At 44.7% G+C, this 25,604-nt stretch overlaps 1 protein-coding gene across 2 annotated transcripts in view; it reads right to left on the bottom strand.

Moving 5' to 3' along the window:
- Positions 1 to 16,144, bottom strand: part of LOC147684075 (dehydrogenase/reductase SDR family member 4-like) — a 138,236-nt gene extending 122,092 nt beyond the window's left edge. For both annotated transcript variants that reach the window (XM_086944429.1, XM_086944428.1), the window contains exon 1: positions 16,052 to 16,144. The gene's annotated coding sequence lies outside the window, so the exon portion shown is untranslated. The remainder of the gene's footprint in view (positions 1 to 16,051) is intronic.
- Between the last annotated feature and the right edge of the window lie 9,460 nt (positions 16,145 to 25,604).

A 25,604-nucleotide genomic window follows, 5' to 3' on the forward strand; every position in this document is an offset into this window, starting at 1 on the left:
AGCTTTTTGAAATTGAAATTGACCCTCAGGATTCAAGGGCAATTAATCCCCCAACTTAAAACCTGCCAGGGGGTGCATTTGCACAGTGGTGAAGGGAGGGGGTGGGACTGATGTGACGTGTGTACTTATCCAATCACTCCGCCAAAACCCAAGCACTTATAAATACACTATGCACTCTCCTTGCAGTACTCTAATTTTCCAGTCAGTACCCCTGTACTCATGCAATGACCCAGTCACTAACGCATGCACTGCTGCAATCCATTGAGGACTACCTATGCAGTCCAGTAATCCCCCGGGTACTACCTATGCGATCCTCCAATCACCCAGCAAGCACTATGTACTTATCCAATCACTGCGCCAAAACCCAAGCACTTATACATTCACCATGCACTCTCCTTGCAGGACTCTAATCATCCAGTCAGTACCCATACACTCATGCAATGACCCATGCACTATCTCATGCACTGCTACAATACCCTGAGCACTACCCATGCAGTCCAACCATCGCACTGTCAGTACCCATGCACTCCTTCAATGACCCAGCCAGCACCATGTACTTATCCAATCACTCCACCAAAACCCAAGCACTTATAAATTCACCATGCACTCTCCTTGCAGTACTCTAATCTTCCAGTCAGTACCCCTGTACTCATGCAATGACCAAGTCACTAACACATGCACTGCTGCAATCCATTGAGGACTACCTATGCAGTCCAGTAATCCCCCTGGTACTACCTATGCGGTCCTCCAATCACCCAGCAAGCACTATGTACTTATCCAATCACTGCGCCAAAACCCAAGCACTTATACATTCACCATGCACTCTCCTCGCAGTAGTCTAATCATCCAGTCACTACCCATGTAGTCATGCAATGATCCAGGCTCTAACCCATGCACTGCTACAATCCCTGTGTACTACACATGCAGTCCTCTAACCACCTACACACTTCTCATTCGCCCCTTCGATTCCCCTGGTAGTACCCATGCAGTCTAGCAATCACCCTGACACTCCCTGTGCAGTCCTTCAGTCACCCAGCCACTACCATGTACTCACCCAAACACCCAGCCAATACCCAATCACTTATACATTCATTCAGCCACTCTCCTTGCAGTATTCTAATCTTTCAATCAGTAGCTGTGTACTCATGCAATGATCTAGGCACTGACTGATCACTGTTACAATCCCATATGCCCTACAAATACAGTCCTGTACCCACTTACACACTTCTCATTTGCTCCTACAATTACCCAGGTAGTACCCATGCAGTCCTGGAATTACACTTTCACTCCTTGTGCACTCCTCCAGTCACCCAGCCATTACCATGTCCTAATCCGAACACTCCTCCAATACCCAAGCACTTATAAATTCACCACACACTCTCCTTGCAGTACTGTAATTATTCACTCAGTACCCATGTACTCATGCAATGACCCAGTCACTAACACATGCACTGCTGCAATACCTTGCGGACTACCTAGGCAGTCCAGTAAGCTCCCTAGTACTATCTATGCAGTCCTCCAATCACCCAACCAATCCAATGTGCTTATCCAATCACTGCGCCAAAACTCAAGCACCTATAAAATCACCATGCACTCTCCTTGTAGCACTCAAATCATCCAGTCACTACTCATGTACTCAGGCAATGACCCAGGAATTAACTCATGGCAAATACAGAGGAGGTCATGCTAATCACAGGGGTACCCCAATTGTATGTAGGTCTTTTCACTGTATTCTAAGTGTCTTTAGCGTAGCACTGACTCTAGGCCTGGTTAGTCAGAGTCAGTTACCACCAGTACCCATCAGCAAAAAAGTTGGAGGCACAGGAGGACTTTCTGCACCTCTGTTGGTTCTTTCTGCACGCCTCTTCTTCTTCTTGCACTTTTCTTCGTCTTTCTGAACTTCTGTTGCCTCTTTCTGCATTTGTCTTGCTTCTTTCAGTGCTTTTCTTCCTCTTTCTTCACATGTCCTACCTTCGTAGGAATAGTTAGAAATTAGTATTTAAAAAACCTTAGAAAATCATTAAAAAAAACATAGGTTTCAGGGACGTTATTGTTAGAAATGAACATTTAGCTGATGTTCCGCCGTTGTCTAGTTGGTGCCTGATGTCGTCTGTGGCGGCGATGAGGGCGGTCTCGGTGCTGTGGTTGCGTCAGAATCCGGACTGGTATGGGTCCAAGATGTTGTTGTCTGCAGGGTGGCGGGCCAATTGCATGTTGACTATTTTCTTGATGACCTTTGCCGGTAACGAGAGCAGGGAGATGGTCAGGAAGTTCTCGAGGTCCTTGGGGTCGCTTTGGGCTTCTTGAGGAGGGCGTTGATTTCGGCGTGCTTCCAGCTTTCCGGGAATGTCGCTATTTCAAAGGAGATGTTGATGACCTTCCGTAGTCGGGGTGCGATGGCTGCGTCTGCTTTGTTGAATATGTGGTGTGGGCAAGGATCTGACGGAGATCCAGAGTGGATGGAGTTCATGACCTTGCGAGTCTCGTCGGCGTGGACATTGGACCCGGAGGTCAGGCGGTTAGCGCTGGTGGTGTTGTCAGGGGAGGTGGAGTCTGGCGTGGTCGGGGCGGTCATGGTGTTGAAGCTGTCGTGGATGTCCGAGATGACATCTCAAATGACATCACTGATGACATCATCCACATGATCTGATGTACCTCCTCATACCCTAATAAAACCATTCATACACCCACTCTAAAATGCAGAGCACCAATATCAAAACCATACACAGACCAATAGCAGTTAGTACATACCTGCTCAGTGATTCATACGTCTACACACACACATAGCGTACAGTAAAATTCTGGCTAGGCAAAGGGTTGTCAAAGTTAGAATTGTATGCAGACATGTAACATTGCATTTTGTACTTTCCATTGCAGAGAAATGGCTCTTGCCCTTTTAAATTGTAAGGTGCACATAAACCATACATCGATTGAATGAATGTCACTGCACCTTACTTATTTTAACGAAGATACTAACTTTTTTTAAAAAAAATACGTTTTATAATTGTGAGTTTTAATTAACTGTACAATAAACAAACCTCAAACATTAAACCTGAATGTCAATTGAATTTTGCACATTGCTATATGGCCATATGCACTTTAGGCAAGTTTTGCACATAAAAATTCAGCAGATTACAGAATCTGTAACCCAGTGCAGTAGAGCATGGCCAACACAGGAGCTGACTAAGAACTCAATGAAACAATGCCTTGTTTGCAATAAGGTTCAGAATAGGACAGTATGCTGCTTAATGTGGAAATATTAATCAATTACACTGTATTTCACTTTAATGGATTGTTTTATTTATTTTTGGTTGATTTTTGCAATTCATTCTACCTTATTTTAATTGCTTTTATTTTATTGCGAAACAAAATTACACAAAAGAATAGATGGATTGGTCCAGCCAAATGATAGTAGGAAGAATATTACATGGTATCACGTTTGTTTGAAATTATTTGCACTTTCACTTTATATTTTGGTGACATAAAAAGATCAAAATGGCGGTATGCATTCATTGTGAAAAAGACTGTGGAGAGGGTAGAAACGTGTCACCTCAAGCCACAAATAATAAAGTCAACTTAAAAGCGAGCCCGAGTGTGTTGGAGCCTGTTGAAATAAAACAAAAAAGTGTGTTGAAATATATAAACCACAACTGAAAAGCATTTATTAAAGATGAAAATGTGTGTGTTTTTTAAACTTTTTCAGAAGTTGTTGTTTGGTGAAAAATGCCTAAATTTGCCAAAAATATTTAAAGCTGATATTTAAGTAAGAAATCATGGTGCATTGGGCAGACTTAATACTCACATTACTACCTTGGTACCAGGGCTTTGCTGCTGATATGTATTGCCATGTAGAGGCATTATAGATTGAAAAAGCTTTTTTTGCATTACTGCAGCAGCACTGCATGATAAATTGAACAACACCAACGCCCAGTCAGGTTTCATTCAGAGTACAAATTTGTAAAATGTAGTCAGACTGAGTTTTCCTAATGTGTACCAGTACCTTACTCAGGACATTTTACAGACAAATGGCAGAACAAAAGAGGACTGGGCCTGCAGTCTGTAACAGTGAAGAGCCTAGAAGACTGGACCTATACCAAAGACAAAAAAGTGGGCTCCAAAGTTCCTAAAGCTGACCTCCTGTTCAAGCTACAAATACACAACAAGCAACAAGAGGCTTTGTTCTGCAACTGCCCAGTTGACCAATGGGACCCGCCCTGGGCCATGCTGGCATTTGTTAGCGGTATTGTTGACCCTCAAGTGCTTTCCACAAGGTCCTGGGCCCTTGTTTGGTGTCAAAGTGGAATCTTCCTACCATCTTCTGAAACCTGGGACTCTGAATCTTTTTGGCTCTAAGAACTGCTGGAGGACGGGGACCAACCTGCCAAGCCGATCTGACGAAGGTGCATTGCTGCTGGGCCAAATATTTAGGTTGCTCCCTCTCAGTGCTTTTCAGCAGCAGCAAATCTGATTCAGCTGGACCTTGCAAAGAAGGTATCTGTCCTATTCTGCAATAGCCTGGAGCCTTGCCCCACTGGAAGAATCTGAGCTTCAAAAAAGTGACTAAGTCTGTAGGTCAAAATGTGCACAACGCGAAGGCGCCAAAAGTATCCAGCCAGAAAGAAACCTTCCTTGGGTGCAAAATTCTAATTCTTCTGAGAACATTTGCATCAGTAGTCTACTGCTTCACCAAAACCTTGTTCAGCCTTTATCTGGCAATGCAAAGCCCTCTTTGGCCACAGACAGCTGCCTTGTCCCACTGAGGAATTTCTGCCTTCCATTTCAGGAAGGTTAAACTTCTGATCTGGTCTAACCTAGTTTTTTTTATCTGACCAGTTTGCCACTGCAGTCAGCCTTAACTTGCCCCTAGGCACCAGTCAATCGCAACCAGTGGACCGTGGTTGATGGTTAATTCTTTTTTGGCTCAATTTTATTATTTCAACTTTAAATATCATAACACCAGTTACTAAATTGTTTAGGATATTTCTACTGTTATGCGTTGACTTTATTACTTTTTTGGTACTGCATAAATAGTTTTCACATTGCCCCAAAACTAAGCTTGTTTACTCTCTGCCACAGCTACCAGGTGGTGGAGCTCAGGTTAATTTAGAGACTGCAGTGATTCACCCGACTTGTTGCTTGAGGTGGGTACATTCCCTCCCCAACTAATAACCCAATTTCCTACTTCTTTTATAATTATTTATAAATGTTTCTTTTCCCGCAAACATTAGAGGGTTTTTTCAAAAACATTTAAATACTTGGCGACAAACCTAAGCAGTATATATAAAACACCAATGTTTAATGTGAAAGGATCAATGTTTTACTATTGTATTAATAGATCAATGGATATTATAATTAAAATGATGGTCATTGTGAGCACACCTATAATACAATATAGTGACAGCTGTAGTTTTCAGTGTTACCACCATAGCCAGAAACCAGCCCATAGCTAAATGGAGAGCTCTAATTATCCATTGTGGGTAAGTACATCATCAAGTCTTGTGTTCCACTCTTCTTGTTGTGAGTTTGCAGTCTGATTTAGTAATGGGGGAAGCAAAAAAAACCTTATAGAACCATATCAGAAGTGAAGGACATATTTTTTCACTTTTCCAAACTATGTGGGCCTAGATTTACCTAGACAAATTGTGCTGCGCCTGCAGGCTTTTTCAAGGGTACGCAAACAGACACAATCTTTGAAATCAACTTTACCAGAGGTCCCGGTAATTCCAGGGGTGTAGAAATTAAGGCAAGTGTTGGATTTTGGGGTCTATCCTGTGGGATTTAGTGTTTCTGCACCAAATCCCATGTTGTTTCCCGTTTTTTCACATAGAGAGTTTGTCTGATTTCAGGAGCAGAAATCTCCATGTGACACACAAACAACTTATTATTCCAATACATTGGTGAGCTACCAATAGCACAGCAGATGTAGAGGCACTGGGGCCCAAGGGTGTGAGTGGCCCTCCTACTGTACCCCAGTTAGCACTGTTTTTTACTACTAAAACTGGGGACAGGAGCCCATTTTCCTCAGTTGCTTTAGGGGCCATGAAGTGGTCCAGCAAGAGTTCCACTCTGCTTGCACTATGGCAAAAGGGAGTCTATGTTGGTGCTGGGCAGTTTTTTTCAGTGCAAGGGAAAACAAGGGGTGCACCGTATTTTTGTAAATACAGCGCATCCCTGCATGTTTTTAAATGATGCAGAGCAGCGCTGTAAGATTGCTTGCAGCTCCGCACTGCGCCTTATACATATATATACTACTTAGTGTGCCTATGTGGACTGCTGGGCCCTTTCAGCCTTATACTAGGCACTATCATTTCTGTTGGTGTTAATTAATAAAAAGAAACATGCTGCCTCATGGCTTGTTATTCACTCCCCGATCTATCTCACTCAGCTCTTTGCATCTTCATTTCTATCTCTACTTCACTATGTACCTACCTTGCTCTCCCTCTGTCTCACTTCTCTCCATCTCACCTATATCCACCTCTTATCTCTCAATACAGTTCTCTCTAACCCCACTCCTCCCACAAACGTACCTCTCTCTATCACACAGGGCTAATTTTACATCTCTAACAAGGTAGCCCATCACTCTACCTCCCTTCACGTCTCCCTGCTTAGCTTCAATGTCAGTTCTCTGTACCTCTCCTCTGTCTTCTTCGTTTGTCTCTTAACCTCATTTCTCTTACTCTCTAGCCATATTCCATTAATTCACCTCTCTCTAACTCTGTAAGCCCCCTCCCTGCCTAACGACACCTCCTTGCCTTTCACTGTAGCCCATAGCTCTATTACTACCTTACCTCTCTCTACTTGACACATCTCTCACACTACATATTTTCTCAATTTACCCCCATAGTTCTTTCTCCATCTCACCTCTCACTATCGTACTACTTTTAGCTCTAGTTCATTTTCTCCCTTTTTAATCTCTTTCCATTGACCCTATCACTCTGTTTCCCTTCTCCATCTCTGCAACTCTATTTCAACACACCCTGCCTACCTCATCTCCCTTTCTTCCTTTATACATCGCTCTGTCTCATTTCTTTCTTATCTTTATATTTGAATCAATACCATCATTCTTTCCCTGCCCCTCTATTTCACCTCCTCTTTCTCTGCATCTATCTTTCTATCCTTTACCATGCCCAGGGCCAGACTGGCCTTTTATTCAACCGGACCTTTCCAAGTGGGCTGGATCCACTGGACAGTGGTTTTAACACCCTAGGGCTGCCCTTGGTGTCTCTGTCACTTTCCTCTGCTCCTCAAGGATCTTTTAAGCAAAAAAGGGAGGCTTCAAGAGACGAACAACGAGGGAGGGGATAGAAAGCGATCAAAATAGATAGAAAGAGATCAGAGTGAAAAAAGAAGAGAAAGAGCTTGTGTGAGGAGGCAAAGGGAGCCAGGCTGCTTTGAAAATTTTTGTCAGGACTGCTCTTGAGTCGCGCCATATCTGATTTATTTTTTATACTTCTAAGTTTGTCCCTCACTCTACTGCACCATTTACTTCCTACCTTGCTTCTCTTGACACTTCTCTCACTACCTCACCTCTTTACCAGTCCATCTCTCTCTAACTCACATGTTTCTAACTTACCACTCTCTCTCGCTGTACCTCGCCCTTTGATTTTTCTCACCCTTCTCAAACTGTACACTTCTCTCTCCCGTTGTCCAGCTCTCACGGCCTCCCTCTAAAATACCCCGTGTGTCTCTCTCCCTTTCTCTACCTACCTCTTCATCTTTCTACCACTCCTTAGATTGTTTTCTGAGTATCTCACCGTTCTCTCTTTACCTTATGGTTTTTCCTAAGTCACCTATCTCTTCACATCAATGCGACCTCTTCCTTTTCTCTCTACTTCACCATGTTCATAATGTTGTTCTCTTTTTCTCTCTGTCTTTTCCATCTTCTTCTGCCTCTCATTTCACTTAATGAACAGAGTCAGAGAATTGCACACTCAGAAAGAGGAGAGAAGAGACACATCAGGATAAGAGAAATAAGAAGCAATTTTTGATTTCATCAGACGGAATAGTGACAATTCGGAGAGCAGTGATTTGACTTTCACTATTGCAGCGAGAAGGAGGATTTATATTAAATCCTTGGTAAATAAAGATACAGGTTCAAGCCCCATCTGCATTCATCTTATTTTAATATTAGGTGCAAGTCCACTAAACATCAACAAAGTCACCCTTACCCTTTTTAAGTTCCAATCATAGCCTTTTTTGAAATTAGATTCTAAATAAAATATCACTGCTAGAAGACAAAAACAATACTACATCGAAGGGCAAAACGAAATGACCTTAACAATGTTTGTTCATGCGTTCTTTGGGTGCAATCTGCAAGGTGAACACCAGGCTGCTGGAACTCTTTTGCAAGTCTGAATTCCTGAGTTTATATTATGCACATAGAGTTCCATAACATAAAACAAGACAGAGAGAGCCCCGAGGGCCTCGCTCTGTGTAATTCGGAACACTGTGTTAATATATTATTTTTACTCGACATAAATAAACTATTATCACTTTGACAAAAGAGATATCACTGCCTGAACATTATATTTCATTGACAGTCAAAGCTGAAAGATTAGGTTCCTAACAGTTCAGTGACCTAGCAGAATCTGTTTTTCTTTTGTGGTTCCAGGAACAGTGAAATGAAAATTCCCTTGAACAGCACTATATAAAATATGGCAGAAGCAATCAAGGCCTAAATCACAAAAATTCATAAACGAAAGAACAAATAAAACAAATTGTAAAAGAAGAGGATTACAATTTATTATGTATACATGCAAGAATAAAATTCACATTGAGGTATTACATTAAACACCAATAAGACATAAAATTAAAAAACCATATCCACACAAATGTATAAAATTTATATCATTCAATTATGACCCGCATAATTGGCACAAGAAAAGACAGAAACAGTAAGACATGAAAAATTGTGCAATACTACAAGTATATTCAGACTCCTAGATTATCACATCGATGTCATGTATGAGATAAATCAATATATCTACAACGATGAGGAAGTCATGAATTATACTAATTTTGAAAAGTGTTGACGCGTTTCGGTGGAATTACTTGATTCTTGCCACCTTTTTCAAGACAATATACAATGTCTGTCAAAACCAGGGAGTCATACAGTTTCCCCTAATATATGCTACAAGCAAGCTGTGCCCAGCGACGCATTACTTTGTTGTCACAGTTAACAAGATGCACGAGGTCGGAGCTTTTAGTCCGAAATACAATCTTTAGATTGGTCAGGGTTTTTTCTATTTTTCTCTTATCTTGTAATCTCTTTCGAGTACAACGTGACACACTCCGCCTTTTATAGGATGATTGGCACTTTCTCCTAATTGGAATATAGCCCTGTATTCGGGTTATAGATGTTACAAAGGCAATGAAAATGACGAGCTGAAGCTTCGGCTCCTTAGAAACGGCGTTTGGGGCACAGCTCTATCGAGTCTGTGGTTCTCGACCGCGGAAGTAGACCGCTGGTAAATAGAGTCTTGGCGCCGAAATTTCTCTCTTGTGCGTGGCGCTACCCATGAACAGTGGCATTACTTGTAAGCATTCGCTAATTTTCCTTACATTTCAAAGGCCTCGAAAACCCCACCTGATGGACAGTCAAAGGTGAGGAGAAGGCACAATGCCCACTGTGACTACTCAGGTTGGTTGAGGCCAGGGCTCGACTGGGCCCCAAAGTGAACCCTAGAAAATGGAACATCATTCCAACTTAGCACCAAGCAGGTAGGTGTGGCTGATCAAAGCTGACAACTCCCTTCCTTTTACAGCAATGAAAGATCCTCTTCTCCCCAAGCCATCTGCAATTCTTGTAAGGGCCTGCTCTCTGTTTTCTTTTTACCATGAGAACTAAAGAATGCAACCACAACGCTGATATTTCTGTGTGATTCTTCAATCACACAGTGTTCTCTTACCTTCATATGTTCCTTCTTAGGTCTGGCGTTAGCCAAGACCTTTTGATTTTACTAAAATTATACATATTTTATATGCACTTATAGGGGCTTTCAGTTACCCTTTATCCATTGGTCTGTTGAGTAATTCACATTTTTCTTTCACCCACTAAAGCATACAGCATGGAGCAAAGGTTCACTTTGCTGTGAGTGACAGCATCCTGCTCTTTTTACAAGGAGAACATCCAGTAATAAGAAGCCACTATGTCAATATGCAATTTTAAAGACCAAAAAATACATTTGCTTTTACATGATTTTTTAGGCCCCGGCAGCTCCCTCAACAATAAAGGTTTACAGAAACCATGACAACATAAAAAAAGCATTGCCAAAGCCAAAAACCGTTAGGCTGGGCTCAGCTCCAGACCTATTGATAGTGCTAATTCTTCTTTCTCTGGGCGTATGACCTGTGTGGCTCCACCTTATTCAATAAATGGTTTGTGCTTTACTCCTGCACCCTTGTTCTCTGGCTACATGTTATCACCCCAAAGCCTTGTCTCAGTGCCGGAACATACACATAATTTCACCAGAGCATCTCATTGGCAGTCTGTGACACAAACTATCACTAAACACTGAGATAATACAGCCTGATCCAGTCCTAGCTAGGGAGCAACAGAGTGATGCATATTATGGGGAGTGTTGGGAGACAATATAAGATTGTGTATACCAAGCGAAGGATTTTTGTCTACGAAATGCACAACGCAATAACTTTTTTAGCCACTCCAAATGGAGTAATTTGCAAATAAATTTAATATTTTAGGGCTTTAAGAACTTATTCCAATTTGTACTCATGTGGCTGCTACAGAAATTAGATCATGTGTACAAGTGTTTATAATCCTTACGCTTATTCTTCTACTCCTTAAATGTGTCATTTTATAGCTTGTTATTTATTGTATTGGTGTGATTTTATATAGACCTCTTTGGAGCTCCAACTCATAAATAAAGAAACAAATTGATTGATTGCATAATACATTACAGTTCATAACTGCATTTCACATAATTAAATTTTTTAAGACACGGTGTGATTTGCCCAGAAACAGAAGACCTTTAGTCAACAGCTGAGGCAAGCATTGGAACCAATATCCCAGGTTTAAAAATTGACAGGCCACATCTCTTCTGTTCTTGACCTCCTATTGCAATGCAGGAATCCGCACAGAGTGAACTGAGGAATACCATACAGCTCTTCCAGTGCACCTCACTCCTGACTTGTGGGGTCACAAGTGCTTTACTAGAACCCCTACACAGCTCGGCTTATGCACATATTTCTCCATCACCACTGCTCCAACTCGGACCCACACTAAACATATCCAATGCACCCAAACTCCAACGTTTAGAATCCTCTGCTGTTAATAACTGCGATTCACAAGCCTTTTTCAATACATCCCAGTCGTGCCATATAATTCCCCTTTCCAGCGTGTACTGGGACGTGCATAGCTCTACAAGAGCCTTTCACAATGAGCTCAGTGACTACCTCTCATTCCAACATAGCCCTCAAAACATACCTCTGCAGACACATCCTAAAACATTGAAAGGATTAGTGGCCCACACACAAACAAAGTATAAGCCAATCCATCAGGTCTCGCCCTGAAACCTATTGGATTTGCCAATGCTTGCTGACATCTTATATAGCTGCTGCGAAGGCAGTCCCATCAGGGGTGGCTGCCTTGAAAGGGTATTTTATCAAATACTACAAAATGCATGAACAGATTACCACTGCAGATGTGCACATGTTAATGAACCTTTGAAGACATTTTGCTTTATGTACAAAACAAAATCCTGTTCAAATATGTAGCCATGCAAAATAACCATCCCTTTCTCTTGCGGTATTTTCACTAATGCACCTCTTTCTTGGCCTACAATATCCTTTTCCCTCTTCAATGCGCCCAGTGCAGTGGCGTAACAAAACTTGAGGGGGCCCCCCTGCAAGGTACACAGAGGGGGCCCCTCCTGCAGTGGCGGCTGGGGACATCTGAAAGTGGTGTGCTTAAAATTAGTTTTGTAATACACTGCGGAGAGCGAGCCCGAAAAACTTAAGGGGGGTCTAACATTTTCAATTGACCTAATGTTACAATTGGATTCCATAACTTCCGCTTAGCTATCTTCACATGTGGATTTGTGAAAGCTGCAGTTAAAATAAAAAAGCATCTGCAATGCAATAGGTCTCGCATTTGCGAGAGTTAGAGCTATTGGCGTTGTAAATTACAATGTCTTTTACCTATGTGTTGTGGCATGGAGCGTGATGGGTGCATGTAAGGTTGTGACTAAATCAGTTACCTATAAAAAAGTTTACTTATACACAACCAGTTAGGGTGAAGCAGCCAGTGTTAAAGGCCATACGTCACTGTGTCTGCAAGAATAGTTAACCATATGTTAGATGTTAATGGTAGACAGATGATAGGCTTGGTTGGGGAGATAATCATACCTGCGACTGCAGCGTAAGAGCCTTATTTGTGTTAATGTACTTTGTAAAAAACCAATGTTGAGAGCAACACAAATTACACAAATTCACGTATGTGCACTGGGAGTACCTGACAGCAATTTCATCCAATCAACAAGTACTGTATTTCCCAATAGGTGCAAATATGAAACATATGAAAAAATTGAGTTTAAAAAAGGTGGGGGACAACAAGCAATGAGGGTTGACAGTTCAAGGGTGCTAGTGGCGAGTCGAGGAGGTCATGAGAGATATGAATGGAAGGAAAATAGTTGAATAGAGGATGGAGGGGAGATTTAACAAATACATTGGATGCTGGATGGCAATGAGGACTGGGATTCAGAGTGGGCAAAAAGCAGATGTGTGGATGCAAGATCAAATACACAACGTTTTGAAAATATTCAAGGAAGACTGATTTTTAGATGAAACAAAAAGGCATGCATGTATTCAAAAGTTGAGGGTGGCCGGAGAAGAGTAGATGGAATTCAAAGACAAAAGAGTGTAGGGTGGTTGGCGTGGAGAAGCATGAACAAATGGTCAAGAACTGACAGGGTTGTAAATGTATTCTTAACAAAGGCAGCATAATAAAAATGCCCACAATTGCCTTGGCTTTAAAATGTGCCTTTCAAGTTTTGGTCATGTTTGGATGAGACTGCACAGTAGAGGTTTGTGTCAGCGTCACCTCATCCACTTATTTAACTAAGCTATATGAAACAGTGTAGTGCTTTTGCCCGCCATGTACACAGGTCTTGTCTAGTGTCCAGGTCCTGGCTTTGCCACATGTAGTGGTTGGTTTCATAGCTGTAAAGAAAGCAGACAGCATGAAGCTTTGGATGCAAACCTCACATTTGCTGCGCATGGAGCACCATTGAGGAGGAGTCCACTCTCATAGACCTTTGTGCGACATGTAGCTCTTTATGCCAAATGCTACTGGACTGCAAGATGTGTTACTTTTACACACACAGTACACTCATTTTATCACTCTTGGGAGAATGAAGGTCTAAGTCTGTCCTGAAGGTATTCAGACCATAGCCTGTAGGTTTAATGCAGTGTTCTACTGATACTTTAACCCACTAAGTTACCCTACAAGAAAAGCAAAGGACACCTGGAGTTCTGGTGACACCTAATTAAAAATGGAGCCAATGTGTCTGTAGCGTTACACAAGCATGCCCTTGTGCTACATGACACCACCTAAAACACAAGTATCCGAACTAGAAAAAATGCACCATTGCAGGGATTTTCATCTTTCGTGTGAAATGTTTTTCGGCGCATTGCTCCCCAAATTACTTCAGTCCAGGAGCGATTTTTAACACAGCGAGTGGTTTGGCAGATGGGAGGAGGAGGTTTACCATGCCAGAGATTGTATGTGTAATTTAAGTGGTGCTCATAAAGCGCTCTATTACTTCAGGTCGAGTTTACGGTATATAAAAACTGCAAAAAGAGGTTGAAAACAAAGCCTTAATATAATGAATGATAAATAGATACTCATTTGTTGGCCGATTTGTACAAAGCGAAACCAGAAAATATTGATAAATCACGGTTACCCCTCCTAAATGGTGTGATAATAGGGGAATATTCTATTTTACCAAAACTCAATTTTCTTCTTTATCACGTATGCATGCACTTTTAAATACGTGAGTTCAGAATATCAGTTGTACAAAAGGTGTGGCTAAGAAAGCCAAAATATTATGAAAACTTTACCTTCTGGTAGCTACACATAAAATAACTTGCAACTTAAATGATTTTTTTAATTGATAGTGGCAAATGCACTGTAATACATTATGACAGTCTATTAGTTAATATACTGCAGAGGTCGGTGTGTAACCAGAGAGCCACATAATGACATCTTAGTGCAGTGGAGAATAGTTACTTGTGTATTTCTAGTGCCACAAGGTCAGTCTGTGACAGAAAGCACTGAGATTATGTAATTCACTTTTTTAAACTTGCAGTACACACAGTAGAAGGTATACTGCTACAAAATGCTTAAAAGGGTAAGATAAAATGGTGGTTCCAAAATATATATTTTAATAATACTGAGACTTACGTAATTATTTGTTTTCATTACTATCTCTTCAACACCATGCCAATTAAAAAACTCACTGCACAACTCACTTGTTAACTCTGCACTACAACTCAAAAAGAATGTCTTTGCCATCACAAACCTTTGATCAATTAAAGCCAGTACACCTACTAACTCCCAAGCATCCTTTATATTTGCAGATTTTTCCCTTTACATTTGCAGATTAACTAGTAGGCCTCATTTGCATTTCTTTCAGGCAGAAAGCACACTGACTGCCAGCCTTTGGCGTTACAGCGCAGGAGACGTGCTCAATGACACTTCAGTTAAAGCACTTAATTTAAGCTAGTTGAATGAATCGTCCCCATTGCTGCTACTCGAGAGGAAAAAGAGGTTAAGGGAGAGAGCGACAGGCCAAGGGCAGTGGGGAAAGGAAGAGAAGAAGGGGTTTAGGGAGGGAAAGTGAAGCAGACACTCCGACACCCAAGGAGGACTAAAAGCACTCACCCGTCACTAGTAGTCATGTTGCCAGGCGTGGGTGTTTCATCAGAACAGTCCACCGTTAGTGGTAAATCTGCTGCGCTCGTGTATGAGAATAACACGCATCATTTTAAAGTACATTTTTATAAAACATGTGTGAATACCCAATTAGGACACACGTTTGCAGTAACAGATTAGGGTTGGCAAATATGTTGTGCTCCGTATTTAAAGTCAAAATATGTTGCACTCCGGATTGAAAATCAAAAGGAAATAAATGTAATTTTACAGGTGTCTTATGTGTTTTTTCGACATACACTTTGAAACAGTTCCCTCTCCTTATAAGTGATACAAATGACGCTTGCATATGGCTTTACATCGAAAGCCATGTATTACATTGCATAATTTGTGTTTTTATTTCACACTTGTCAGTGGCTTCTATTTCATGAGATTGAAGCCATACCCATGAAGTATGGGTTTTGAAACCACTGCGAAACTGATAAAACTTCTGTAAGAAGCACTTGCAGAGTAAATGTGTATTGGCACCTTCTAAGGTTTCTGAGTATGACATTTGCAAGCCATTGAAGATGAGGTTTTGTAGTTTTTATTGTCATAAAAACTCCTCAGTCGCGAATCATAATAAAAGTCTAATGCCATGAATTTGCTGCAAAAAAAAAACAATGCAGTGTGCACTTAAAGGACAAAGCATTAAAAGGAGCCGCCTAAATCGTCTCACAGTCCTAGATATGAAGCACCTTATTTTTTTTATCCTGCAGGTCAATTATCATATTTGTTTAATTGTTTTCAGTGCGCGCTGAAGTATTTCCAATCCAGCACGTTGACTTCCGAAAAAGACCTAAATGTTCCCCTATAGAAAAAACGATGTGGATATGTCTATGCCTCATTAATTATTCAGCAGTTCTCCGACCCAACGCCAGAGCGCGGTGCTGATGGAGCCCCCTGGAGCTCGGGGGCCCCCAACGCATGGGCAGCGGGGGCCTGTGTTACGCCCCTGAATGCGCTTCAAACCTGTTCTGCTGCCTCCTATTTTGCACCAGTCACACCCCAGCAACAAAGTACATGTCCTTGCAGGCAGACAGCAGAGCAGCAGCAGCAGAGGGCCGTGCAGGCAGCAGGAGCCGAGGTGCCCAGCTGTTCTTTAATCCATGGCACTTCACTCACCTTGAACCAGCTTCCCCTGTAGGTCTTTAGACACTCGGATCACAGAGCAGGGCAGCGACGGACGGTGGCAGTGACTTTGGCCGCTGTGTCCCTGGCCAATCACTAGGTCCGAGAGGGAACAGCACGGCCAGGAGCTCCGCCTGCCGGATCAGAGGGAGTGTTTAGGACTGGGAGGCCCTGCAGAGAACTTTGGAACGATCGCATCATTTATTGTGTCTTACTGATAACAAAACTAACTGCACCCCCATCTCATTCAAAAGCCTCACAGAATCGGCGCTCAGTGCCCGTACCTTGTACTCACATCCCGGGGCCCCCCACTCTCTCCTCCAAGGGGGCTGGTTAGCTACTTCACTTTTTACAGAAGCCAAGCAGTAGCTTTGCTGCATTGCAAGCCTCAGACAGCTCTGGAAATGTTTTTTATACCAGCCCCAAATTGCAGTTGCAAGCGAACCACTGACTAGTACAGTCCATAGTCTTCAGTGGCTCTACCTTAAAAGAAAATTACCAACATATTTGTTCTACCTCTACATTTATTTGATTGCTTGATTTACCAAAGATACTAGTTAAAAGCAAGCGGTTTAAAACGACATACTGCAGGGCTTCCTACTTTCCCCAGCCCACCTGTCGGTGGACATTATATCTAACCCAATGCTTAATTTGAGTCAGTGGTTTCCCAGCACTTACTCATCAACACGCGTGCTTTTCATGAGCACTAATTAGGGACGTATTCATTTAAGGAGAGAATACGTGATTCGCCCAGAATCACGGGATGTTGAGCAGACGCCGAGACTCGACCCTGGTACCTCAGCTCCGAAGTCAGCATCTCTGGCCTTTACGCAACATCCTCTCCTCACGTTCATGCTCGGTAGGGTTCTGTTTTAGGCGGCGCTAACAGTAGCGATGGGCTGGTGCTAGCCGCCTCCTGCCGACTGCCGAGAGCCCAACACTTATTATTATTATTTTTACAAATTAAACACTGATTTAAACAATTACTCCATCTGGCTCCAAGCTATTCTTACGTTTGCATTGATTCAATGCTCCTGGCTGTTCTCGCTATGAGACCTGTGGTGCTCCCCCAAACACCCATACCTCGTGTGGCCTTCACATGCTGAATGGATGTTTAAAAAGTACACAAGCTGCATTAGGAAACATCCACTTTGCAACCGCCATGAAGGCATGAAGGCAATTTGTGAAGCGGGACCGCCGACTCCTTGTTGGGCAATCCCATTTCCAACACAATGCAGGTCGGATGCTGGTACAACCGGCATCATAATGAGGCCCTTGGTGCCAGCATATTGGCCCTGGTTTATGTATTCTGTGTAAAACGAAACCAAAATCTGATATACGACTGCAGGAATACACTGCACTCCGAGTTTCTAACCAGAACGTAACCTGCCATTTAACAGCTTTACAGTCACCCTTTCTCTTTCTATCCAGTGAATAGCTAGAATGGGCAACATATCTTTGTCAGAAGGAGGCTAAATAAAATTTTATTTTCTTACAATTTTCAAAAATAAAACGCTATCTTGTAGCACAACGAACACCTCACAAACACCTTGACACAGAAAGACATCTGAGGTGGGATTCTGGATGCATTCACGTATTTCTAAAAGTGCCTTACACTACTACCTGCAGAAAACATGGAAGTCAAACTAATTAATGTAATGTCTGCAAGTCTACTCTGCATAAAGTAAACACAATACAAATAACTGTGTGGAGAATTCCAATACTTAGATTCTGACCACACATTTATGAAAAAGCGATGAACTCATTCCATCTAAATTGTCCCTGGATGACAATCCCCTTCTGGCTATCAGTGGTTCGAAGTATACCAGCTATATTCTTTGTTGTGATAGTGCTGGGAGCCTGGGACACCACAAGTTCCAACAAACTGTGCAGAGTTATTGAGTCCGCAAGTGTTAGTCAGATTTCTGAGAGGTTTCTCTGTTTTCTCTGCGTAGCAAAAAGCAGATGTGCTTGAAGTCTAAGCAATCGAACTCCCATGGATCTGAAAAGGAATCAGGAATGATCATATCATTCATTGAAACTTCCAACACATATTGCAATGGTTCAGTGAATCCCATAACTTGATAAAGAAACCTTTCCCAATCATGCCCTCAGGCACAGAATAAGCAGTGGTGTGTGCAGGGTAGAAAACTCACCGACCTCTGTGGAATGTGGATGTGGTTTGAAGTTTTCGAACCACAAGTGTTTCAGTTCTTTCAGGGAGGAACTGTCCATTTATTAACAGTAGAATGATAATCAACGTAGTCCGCAACATGATAAAAAGAAGCAGTCCTGTAGAGATCCAAAGATAGGACATGGTGGTATCTGGTACCTGTCAATAAACCAATGATATGCAAAAATAAATTGATGGAGTAGAGTGTCCGTGGAGGGTGATAAAAAGTTGTCTGTGTAGAATTCAGATTTATTTTCGTAAAGCATTGTTTCTCGAAAAGGCATCAGATCAGTTGATGTTGACTCCTACTGAGGTTCATAGTAAACCAGATCAGTAGTTGAGACTGTAGAGGTGCTGAAAGTCCAACGGTAGGCTCTTTTGTGGAATCTTGAACGTGGAGTAAAGCAGGAGACACAGTAGGCTCTGCAGTCCTCTTGGATTAGGACTCAGGTTAACAGTATCACTAAACTCTTCCTGGGGTAATTCCTTCACAGTAGGGAGAGATTGAGAGGTTGTGCTCTGATGTAACTTTGCCATCATAAAGGGGGTCTGTTGAACAAGAGGTTGGCCATGTGAAGCTTTTAATGTGAGCAATGGATATCTTCTTGTTTTTCTTAGAATCAGGCGTGGAGGCAAGACTACACTCCTTCTGCTGTCTACTCCAAGAACTGGAACAGGTGGTCTGTAAGATGGCCCAAACACTTGTTTATCAGGAATCGTTTCTCGAACGGCAGAGTTGCAATGTGTCACAAATAGTTTAGCTCTGACTTTACTAATATTTTCCAACAACTACTGATGAGTTTTTGGGTCAAAAATCGTTGCTTCTGCAACCTTCCCAGATACATCGAGACCAGGAATACTCCAGAGAGCATCTTATTTTAGGTGCGACTACCTATTACTCCTCAAGTCAAATTATTAAATGCTCTTAGACAATTCCTACAGATTATTCAATCAACGTAATCCTGCCGACAATATCCTAGTGTTTAAAACTTGTTGAGCATACCAAAGCTCACTCATTTAATCTATAGCTCACAAGTTTAAATAGGTTGATGAATTGCAGATAAACACCCAGAACATATGTAACATCCCTGTAAGCCTTTGAGGTGAATGCATTACCATTATCTGAATGACAAAAAATAAAAAATGGTCCTATGGCTTTAAGATACTGCAAGTCATTTGCGACCGCTCAAGCATATCAGCACCCTTGACCCTGTAACCAGGTAGGTTGCCCCCTCAGCCACCAAACGGTCCTCCTGTGTGGCGCTACCCCTCCTGCTGCCACTCGCTGTGCCCCGCTGTCCCCCGGTTCGTACCGGGTGTCCCCCACGTTGTTTTCATTGCTGCTCGTTTTTTGGTTCATTGCTGTTTATTGTGTCCCCCGTGTTGTTCTCATTGCTGCTCGTCTTGGTTCATTGCTGTTTATTGTGTGCCCATTGTAATTGCCTGTCTTGTGTGCCCGTCTTGTGCCCTCTTTCCTTTCTGTGCCACCCACCCGCTCCCCCTCGCTCTCTCCCACGGCTGCGTCCCCTGCGGCACCGCCCCCTAGTTCCCCATTCGCGGCCCCGCTCCCCCCTCCCAGCTGCTCCTCCCTCCCTGTTCCCCTCATATGGAGGCCGTGCGGTGGTAAAGGGAGCGACCCTTGACCCTGTAACTAGGTAGGTTGCCCCCTCAGCCACCACATGGTCCTCCTGTATGGCGCTACCCCTGCTGCTGCCACTCGCTGTGCCCCGCTGACCCCGCGGTTCGAGCCGGGTGTCCCCGCGTTGTTTTCATTGCTGCTCGTCTTGGTTCATTGCTGTTTATTGTGTGCCCATTGTAATTGCCTGTCTTGTGTGCCCGTGTTGTGCCCTCTTTCCTTTCTGTGCCACCAACCCGCTCCCCCCTTGCTCTCTTCTGCCACTGCGTCCCCTGCGGCCCCGCCCCCCTGCTTCCCCATTCGTAGACCCGCTCCCGCGTCCCAGCTGCTCCTACCTCCCTCTTCCCCTCATATGGAGGCCTAGCAGCGACTTGCGCAGCGGACGCGCGCTTCGGGCGCGCCGCAAGCCCATCTGCGCCTGTCCATGCCTGGATCGCGGCCAGCGCCAGGGCCCCTGCCTCCTGCCAAAGCCAGAAAACCCGAATGAGATACGACATCGCCGCCCTCCATGCACTCAACACCCGCCGACCTTCCGCCTGCCACCGAGCCACCCCGAAGCGCACCCACGGATCCATCCCATGCCAAGCCTGCAAATTCACCTGCCTCCAAACATGCACCCCACCCTCCGGACCAAGCAACGACAACAACCACCTCAAGTGCATCCTACTCAACACCCGCTCCGTACCCAAACACGCCGTAGAACTCTGGGACCTCCTCAATACAACAGCACCAGACATCGCCTTCCTCATGGAAACCTGGATGAACGCCTCCTCAGCCCCTGACATCGCCATAGCCATCCCGGACGGCTACAAGATCACCCGCAAAGACCGCGTCAATCAAACTGGAGGAGGAATCGCCATCGTCTAAAGCACGGGTACTCATAGTACGGCCAGCGGGCCGGCAGCGGCCCGGCAAGCCTTCCCTGGCGGCCCGCGGACCTTGCAGACATCGTACTGTGTTTTAAAAACACATTTTTAAAGAGTGTCTGCAATCGGCGAGACTCTGCTGCTTTGTGGGGGTCGGGTGATTCATTCCGGTGATAGGCAGAGCGGAGCTGCAGGGGCCTAAGAGGTGAAATATAATAAAGCCCTATTAACATGCAAATGGTCTTTTAAAGACCTGTGAAGTGCTCGGGTGTGGCTTTGAGTGTGTGTGCCGGGCCGACACACTGGGTGAGATGCCGTTCCTGTCTTAGGCTGACTCACCGCTGAACCGTGGGTAGGGCTCGCAGCATCAGTCTAGCAGAGGGAAAAGGACTGCAGCTCCAAAGCTCCGAAGTCAGCAGCAAGAAATTCCTCAAGTTGGGGGCGCAGAGGGGCTTGTGCCTATTTCTTGAACAAACTCTGAACATCACCAGAGGTCATGCAGAATAAAGAACACTGCTCACTCAGTGCCATGGTAGACATGGTCAGGAACGATCAGAATTTAGGGTGGTATGGAACAGACACAAAGAATTCAGAGTGCATGAAAGTGGGGTGGGAGGTTAAGTCAAACTATGGGCATGGTCTCTGGTGTGGAGGTAGGTGCAGACATTGACACACCTGGTTGGATGCCTGTCATCTTCAATTTCATGTTTCTGTCAGAGCACATAGGTATAAGGGTGTATAATTATCTCTGTAATCAATGGCCAGTATGTAACTTAATCTCGAAACTCCCCGTCAGAAGGTTCTTGTGACTTAAAGTCCCAGGAGAGGGGCTCGAGGTGTTGTAGAAACGAGGGCACACATGGAACACGACTCTGCCATCTCAACAACAAGCTGTAAGTCGTGTTTTGGATACCTGGATTAGAGTGACAGCTTTTTTTAGGAACACCTGACTGTACAGACCCTACTGAGGGCATTCTTTCAGAAGTTCTGAAGATGCACACGCAGGTTTGGCAGCTGCCAAAGAGTAACCAAGGCTCATTCATAAAACCGACTGAAATCCTGACATACATGAATACCGAGACAATCTGCACCCAATGGGAGGGAGTGGGGATAAGGGGGGATGGCAAGATCGTAGATTTGGAGCGCAAAGGGTCAGATGCATCAGACAGGTTGGTTTATCGACTTACATGTTTACCATAAAATTCCAATTAACCTCCTTAGTGCTTATCATGCAGCATGGGGAAACAGGAGGATGTTGAGTGAGGGAGGGAGAGAGGGAATGGGAGTGAGGGATGGGGAAGGGGGAGCGGGTGAAGGGGTGTGAGGGTGAGTGAAGGGGAGTGAGGGAAGGGGAGAGAGTAAGGGAAGGGGAGTGAGGGAGGTAGAGAGTGAAGGGGAGTGAGGCAGGGAGAAGGGGAGTGAAGGGGAGGGAAGGGGAGTGAGGGTGAGGGAGGGAAGGGGAGTGAGGGACGGGGAGTGAGGGAGGGAGGGGGGAAGGGGAGTGAGGGAGGTTGAGAGGGAAGGGGAGTGAGGGTGAGGGAGGGAAGGGGAGTGAGGGAGGTAGGTAGGGAGGGAAGGGGAGTGAGGGTGAGGGTGAGGGAGGGAAGGGGAGTGAGGGAGTGAGAGGGGGAAGGGGAGTGAGGGTGAGGAAAGGGGAGTGAGGGAAGGGGAGTAAAGGAAGGGGAGTGAGGGTGAGGGAGGGAAGGGGAGGAGAGAGGGAAAGAGAGGGAGTGTGAGGGATGGTGAGGAAGGGAAGGAGAGGGAGGGAAGGAGAGGGAGGGAGAGAGAGGGAGAGGGAGAGAGAGGGAGGGGGATTGGGAGGGAAGAGGGAAGGAGAGAGAGGGAGGGAGAGAGGGGGGAGAGAGGGAGAGGGAAGGAGAGAGAGGGAGTCATAGTTTTTTTTTGTTGCTCTAGTACCGCCCCCTCCCCCACTGACCCCGCCCCCACAAGTGCAGCCCTCGGACACAAACCACACTGTAAATTTGGCCCCAGAGAGAAAGTTTGTGAGTACCCATGGTCTACAGGAACACCATCAGAGTCACGACCAACGCCGAAGATACCCTCACCACCGCCGAACACCTACACTTCCAGATCCACATTGACCCCAAGACCACCCTCAGAGGAACCCTCATCTACAGACCCCCGGGCCCGCACACACACTTCAGCGAAACCATTGCCGACTTCATCAGCCCGCATGCCCTCGCCACATCAGAATACATCCTCCTAGGGGATAAGCATGGGCGAAATTTGCGAATGCGTGTTCCGCGAATTCGCAGATTGCCCCGCAACATCGCAAAAAAAATCCGCAAATTTGTGAATTTTCCCGCGAAATCACAGATTTTTTTGCGGTTTGCCCTGGAGTACTTTCTACTGGCTAATCCAGTAAGTGCTCCCTCATTGGGTAAATGTATAGTCCTTTTACTACACTGCAGCTGCAAAAAAGGGCCAGAAAATGTGTCTCCAGTGACCATGTGTGCCTGTAACACAGGCACAGGCACACATGGTCACTGGAGACATATCTTCTGGCCCTTTACGCAGCTACAGTGTAGTAAAAGCACTATGGGGCAGATTTACAAGCCGCTTGCGCCTCTTTTGCGCCGCAGTTGCGTCACTTTTGTGATGCAGCGGCAGCACAAAAGATGCTCCATGGTGATGGGTATTAACAACGTGACGCATCTGAGAGATGCTTCACGTTGTAAAGCCCTGCGCCATCAGGAGGCATTCCGGTGCAGGGGAGGGCGTTCCTGTGCAGGAACGCCTCCTAAAAGTGGCTGAGTGAAATCTACAAGATTTCACTCAGTCACTTTTAGGCCAATGCTGCGTCAAAACCCTGCGCCTGCTTGAAACAGGCGCAAGGCTTGACGCAGCATGGGGGAGATAGGGCCCCCCAGAGCATTGCTGGAGCTGCGTCGCGCTTGCGACGCAGCTCCAGCAATGTGCTGCTTTTATGGCACAGATGAGTGACGCATCTGTGCCGTTTTTGCCACATGGTGCACCGCATTGTAAATGCGGCGCACCATGGGTGGCGGAGCTATGGAGCATCCCTGGGAATGCGCCAGTTATTGGAAATTTGCCCCAATACATTTAGCCAACGAGGGAGCACTTACTGATTAGACAGTAGAAAGTACTCCAGTTGAGTAGAGGTATTGCACAAAAAGGTGGCATCTTCGTGGACAAACACGCAGGGCGGGATTCATTCTGCCCCCTGTTAGACTCATTTTTTGTGCATTTCTGCCCTCTGCTAGACTCGTTTTTCCCTTGCTTTTTCTGCCCTTCTGCCCTCTGTTAGACTAGTTTTTCCCTTGTTTTTCTGCCCTTCTGCCCCCTGTTAGACTCGTTTTTTGTGCCCTTATGCCCTCTGTTAGACTCATTTTTCCCTTGTTTTTCTGCCCTTCTGCCCTCTGTTAGACTCGTTTTTTGTGCCCTTCTGCCCTCTGTTATTCCCTTTTTTGTGCCCTTCTGCCCTCTGTTAGACTCGTTTTTTGTGCCCTTCTGCCCTCTGTTAGACTCGTTTTTGTGCCTTTCTGCCCCCTGTTAGACTCGTTTTTTGTGCCCTTCTGTCCAGTTAGACTAGTTTTTCCCTTGTTTTTCTGCCCTGCTGTCTTCTGTTAGACTGGTTTGTTGTGCCCTTCTGCCCTGTTAGACTCATTTTACCCTTGTTTTCCTGCCCTTCTGCCCTTTGTTAGACTGCTTTTTGTGCCTTTCTGCCCTCTGCATCACCACATCATCACTCAGCGCTACCCCAGCATCACTCAGCACAACCACATTATAACTCAGCACCGCCATATTATCACTCAGCACCACCACAGCACCACTCAGCACCACCACAGCATTACTCAGCAACACCACATTCTCACTCAGCACCACCACAGCACCACTCAGCACCACCACAGCATTACACAGCACCACCACATTCTCACTCAGCACCACCACAGCATTACTCAGCACCACCACAGCATCACTCAGCACCACCACAGCACCACTCAGCGCCCCCACAGCACCAGTCAGTGCCACCACAGCATCACTCAGCACCACCACAGCATCACTCAGCACCACCGCATTATCACTCAGCACCACCACAGCACCACTCAGCACCACCACAGCATCACTCTGCACCACCACAGCATCACTCAGCACCACCACAGCACTACTCAGCACCACCCCAGCACCACTCAGCACCACCACAGCACCACTCAGTGCCACCACATTATCACTCAGCACTACCACAGCACCACTCAGCGCCACCACAGCACCACTCAGTACCACCACATCATCACTCAGCACCACCACAGCACCAATCAGTCCCACCACAGCACCACTCAGCGCCACCACAGCATCACTCAGCACCACCACAGCATCACTCAGCACCACTCCAGCATCACTCAGCACCATCCCAGTATCACTCAGCACCACCACAGCACCACTCAGCATCACCACAGCGCCACTCAGCACTACCACAGCACCACTCAGTGCCACCCCAGCATCAATCTGCGCAACCATTCAACAACAACTCGTTCAAATATGTTCTCTCAATGTTTCAAGCTTTATTACAAATGTCACAAAAAGATGTTAATATTTCAGTTCTGTTTTTGGATTTTTGTCACAATAAAATACACTGAACATAATCTTCACAAACGTTATTTACAAAAGTTTAAGCTATTGCCATTATAAATTAAAATCACTTTTAGTATTAATTATTTTAAAACATTAAAAGCCATTGTAATTTGTAATATCAATACATCTAAGTCACGTAAATACTAAACATTTTGCATTACAAATGCTAGAGGTGTCACATTTGCGAAAGTTATAACTATTGGCATTGTAAATGACAAATATATTAATTTAGCTATTTTCAAAACCAACACATAAATA

The sequence above is a fragment of the Lissotriton vulgaris genome, chromosome 11 (assembly GCF_964263255.1).
Source record: "Lissotriton vulgaris chromosome 11, aLisVul1.2, whole genome shotgun sequence".
NCBI classification, from domain to species: domain Eukaryota; kingdom Metazoa; phylum Chordata; class Amphibia; order Caudata; family Salamandridae; genus Lissotriton; species Lissotriton vulgaris.